At 36.1% G+C, this 5,067-nt stretch overlaps 1 long non-coding RNA gene across 1 annotated transcript; it reads right to left on the bottom strand.

Moving 5' to 3' along the window:
- Window positions 1-3,514: 3,514 nt before the first annotated feature.
- Window positions 3,515-4,403, bottom strand: LOC117633889. The gene is made up of 2 exons (XR_004586718.1): window positions 4,290-4,403; window positions 3,515-3,739 (listed from the first exon to the last, which is right to left on the bottom strand). It is a non-coding gene; the product is annotated as an uncharacterized LOC117633889 (long non-coding RNA).
- Window positions 4,404-5,067: the final 664 nt, after the last annotated feature.

Consider the following 5,067-nt stretch of genomic DNA (forward strand, 5'->3'; position numbering starts at 1 on the left):
TGAGACGAGAATGATATTATCATACCGGGCCCCTAACCGGCCCATTGCCATCCCTATTCATATCTCAGTTTAAAGCAATGGGTCTCTCTTATTTCTATTGTTCTTAATGTTAAATTTAATTTCATTCATTTTTATCAGTTTAAAAAAATAATCGAGGAGTTAGGTTCGAATAGCGTTTCAAGAGAAGCCTAGGAGATCATAGACTTGTCTTGATGCAGTCCCCGCCCGTTATGGGCTTTGAGATGGCCCGGCCCGCCTTGGGTTGGGCTAGGCTTGAGCTTGGGTGTCTGAAGCCCGGCCCGGCCCGATTAAGCCCAAGAAAGCCCGCCTCACCTTGCCCACAAAAGCCCCTCCCGGCCCATAGGCCCAGCCCGATTAAGCCCAAGAAAACCCGCCTCACCCCGCCCACAAAAGCCCGGCCCGTTAGGCCCGCATACATATATAATTATGTATAAATAAGAGTTTAGGTTTAGGATTATATCACTTAAATCACATATATAATTTGTTTCATTTCATTTACTTTTCTTTACTCATTCCTAGTTTATAATTGGATGATTAGCACATTAATTTCTGTCAATTATTAATTCAACAATTATATATATATATATATATATATATATATATATAAGATGAACATATCACATCACCAAATATAATCATATCATGAAACATAATTGGACCACCAAATATAATCATGCTTTTCTTGAACACATCACCAAATATTTGCATATTTATTCATACCATCCTTTTAAAAAATATTTTTTTGATACTTATTCTTTTTAAAAATTATTTCTTAAAATGTATTACGATCTAATTATGTAATCACCTCAAAAATAATACTTGGTTTTATTATTTTTGTGGAAAATCTTATAAGTTGTGTGACTTTATTGGGTGTTTTATGAATTTGGTTTGATGTGAAAATATTAGAATTAAGTGAGTTTAATCTCAAATTTGGACTAAAATGCCCTTATGATTAAGTTTATGATTTTTTTTTAATGAAGTAGGGCCCGTTTAGGCCCGGTCTGTTGGGCTGAGCCCGGCTCGGCCAGATGGGCTTTCTCAAGCCCGGCTCATGGGTCGGGCTTGGACTTTGAATTTTCTAAAAAAATCCGGCCCGGCCCGACCCGATATTTTCTCTCTCCTCTTTAAAGCCCGGCCCGACCCATTGACGAGCCCTAACTTAGGATCAACAAATTTGTTCGATACATTCACTTCTAGATTTTCAGTATTTTTGTTTTATTAGCGGTATTTAATTCTTGTCCTATCAGGAGAATAAATCAAGAAAACAGAAAACTTGGGTATTTAATTCTTGCCATATTGTTTCGAATATTTTAATATTTCACAGTAAAAAAGTAAATAAATAACCTACAAGTTTGATTGGTGGAGATTTTTATTTTTTATTTTGCCAGCACAAGGATATCGGGCGAGATAAGATAATTCTAAACGTGAGTTGGCAACTTAAGGGTTTGTTTGGTTGGTTTAATTTCTTATGTCTAATAAAAATATAAAAGTACATTATAATTAATTAGAGTAAAATATTCGTTTTCCCAATGAGATTAGGAAACAGGAAACTATATATATACGCATGTAGCGTGAGGCTTTTGTAAACACTAGCTACTGTGATCTAGGGTTTCCAAATTTTGCTATAATCTTTTCTCTTTCAAACAAGATGAAGTTTGTTTGCGATCAGGCTTTGAAGGAGCAGCAATGCGAGCGAGAGCCTCCTGTTGACGTTGACGATGACGATGAAGACTTTGTTGGACTCGCTTGCCCTCCGCTGGACGACCTTGAAGCTGTCTTCATCCTTGAGAGTGAAACCACGACTTTTGATCCCTCCAACTTGTTTGACGACACCAAACTTGATGAGCGCCACTTGGCAATTCTCCAGAGGCCCAAGAAACCACCATCTCACGGCAAAGGCAAGGATTTGGAGACCCCTCCGCTTGATGCTAAGCGACCACCTCCATCTTCTTGTCAACAAAACCCTACGGGGCCAACAAAATCTGATGCTCATCATCAACGGCAAGACTGGGATGATGAAGACAAGTTGGAGAATAGCAAGCGAAAGCTTCACCAAGGCTATCAAGAGTTCCAAAACAAGAAAAAGAAAATTCAACTTCTTGACGTCAAGAACTTGCCTTTGCCGTCTAAGCCTCAGCGAGGCCAGGTTTTGAGCAAGACCAGTTCGAGGAAATGCCCAAAGCCTTCTGATTTTTTGGAGAGCCAACAAAACCCTAAGGGGCCCACAAAATCCACTTATCATGATCTTCATCATCGGCGAGATTGGGATGATGAAGAGAAGTTGGAGAACAGTAAGAAAAAGCTTCACCAAAGCTATCAAGAGTTGCAAAACAAGAGAAAGAAAATTCAAATTCTGGATATTAAGAACTTGCCTATGCCGCCAAAGCCGCAACGAGGTCGGGTTTTGAACAAGAACTAGTTGTTGACCAGTTCCAGGAGGTGCCGAGCCTTCTGATTTCTTGGAGAGCACGCGATCTTATTGTTTAGTTTATTCAGTTCATTCAAAATAGAAACTCTGTAATTGACGCATTAAAAACATTAGTGGCTAAAATATCAAGATGCTATTATTAATGCCATATTGTTTCGAATATTTTAATATTTTCACAACCTAAAAAAAATTAAGGGGATTATTGGTCAAATTTGGAGAAGAACAATAAGCCAATCTAGGGAAGATTTCTATAAAGATAGAAATTAATGAGCATGCATCCATTTTAGTTAACAAACAAACTCACATCACTGATGTACATAAATTTTAACAATATACTTTGTTACATTGAAACAAATTGATCATCTTCAATCATGCACATGATACTTCAGACCCAACAAAGTAGAGGCCAGAAGGGCAGCAATGCTAACTTCAGAACACTGGCAGCACCTTCTACAACGGACAAGATGCCGGTATTGAAGTTTATATGTGTCTTGACATAGCCGGGGCTGACAGAATTGATGCGGAAGTTGGGGTATTTCTTGGCTAGAATCCTTGTATATGCATTTATTGCCGCTTTTGAGACTCTATATGCAGGAAAAACAGGCCAGCCCTTGCTTTCAATAAAACACTCCTTGAAGTCTTTTAGTAGCTGTGTCAATACCTCATCTACTCTCTCTTCTGTTAGGTAATCGGAATCACTAATTAAAAATGCCTTTGACCCAATCACTTGATATGTTCACTAACTTCCCGGCGGAGGAAGAAACGTTAACAATTCTTGGTGAATCGGATAACTGGAGGAGTGGAATAAGTGCTTCAGCTGTTCTTTTAGTACCATAGTAATTTACTAGCAAAGGTCCCGCGCAATGCTGCGGTTTTAAAATCTTCTAAAATGTCTACAAAGTTGTGAAAATATGTAGCAAGTTTAAGTTACAAAATAAAGACTAATAACATGTTTTATATGTTGCTTGTCATGTTTATTAAAATATGATCAATATTTTAATAAACCCAAAAGGAAAAGGAAAAGGAAAATACGAAGACAGTATGAAATGAAAGAAACCCAAAAAGAAGGATGAAATACCAAACTTTCATTCAAATCAAGAAACACAAATAAAACATTTTGGACGAAAATTTAACTACTTTGAACATAAAATTCAAGGAGAATAAGTGAACAAAAAGTTTTGAAGGAAAATAGGGAGAGAAAAAAAAAAACCATTTTCAACCTTGTCTAGCCTGCAAAGAACCTCCTTCTACTCACCGCCTCTTCTTGACTCTCTCGTACACAGTTAACATCTTACAAAAATTGAAAATCCACAACAAAAAAAAAAATATAGGATAAGCATCTTTCAAAATAGAAACATAACAAAGTGGATGAAACACATTAAATAAGAGATATAATTAACTGCGGTCATTAAGTTTTACTAAAGGTTTGGCAAAATCTGGGAATCAGGAGATTGCAATGGACAAAAGTCTCTCTTCCAAAAGCATAAGCAAATATCATAACAAAATCATTAGCCTTCAAAAAGGATGGAAGCAGTTTCATAATATCAGAAAAATCAAAAGGGGAATTTAACAATTTGTCAATTGTTACAATTGTTTTCATGGTCACAGGCTGCACTTATAGCAAAGTGTAGAATTGGGACAAAAATCTTTGAGAAATTAGACATAACCTTTAAGAATTGGCAAGACAACTTGTCATACTTCATACCAGTTATGAAATTTATATTGAAAGTGCAATTACTGCTCAAGTAATCATAAAGGCAAAAGTAATAGAAATGTTATTTCTGTACATGGTGTACAACCCTCATAGATACAGAATCCATTTTGATGCATTCAAAATTACCTTGCTCTTTTGCACTCTTACATGAACCCGAACTCCAATTTCTTCCTCTCCATTTACCTAATCAGTACAGAAGTACGTTCTATAAGCAAACAACATAGATCAAACTTTATTAGATGACCTAGAGATAAAACGACGTCTTTGTACTGCAAAAAGATCTAAAAAAGCAATCGAGGATGAGAATAGACGACCAACTCTCTAAAAAAACCGTCGTTAAAAAGGAAAAATATGACACATATTAACAGAACAAGGCCGCAAGATAGACATACAACGACGAAAATTAAAATAAGACGCCGTTAAATATCATTTTCACGACAATAAAAAAATATGACGTCTTTAAATACATTAGAAGACGACGTTATTGATTCCTACTACGTCGCCTATATAAAAACAGCCGTCGTAAAATAAATTTTCCACTTCGATTTTTCTATAAAAGATGACGTGGAAATAGTTGTCAGTATCATTATTTACGACGTATGTATTTATAGAGTAGACGTTGAACAACGAAACAACGTCGGTTACAAATATATGAGAGTCGTATTACAAAATTTATACGTCCTATTTTCAGAAACAAACAACGACGATAAATATTAGACGTTGTTAAATAAAACAACGTCGAAAACAAATAAAAACAGACGGGTTTAGTCTGCTAAAGTTTTAAAAAATAGTCGAGGATGAGAATAGACGACCAACTCAAACAAATCACCGTCGTTAAAAAAGAAAAATATGACACATATTAAAAGAACAAGGCCGCAAGATAGACATACAACGACGACAACTA

The sequence above is a fragment of the Prunus dulcis genome, chromosome 1 (genome assembly GCF_902201215.1).
Source record: "Prunus dulcis chromosome 1, ALMONDv2, whole genome shotgun sequence".
Lineage (NCBI taxonomy): Eukaryota > Viridiplantae > Streptophyta > Magnoliopsida > Rosales > Rosaceae > Prunus > Prunus dulcis.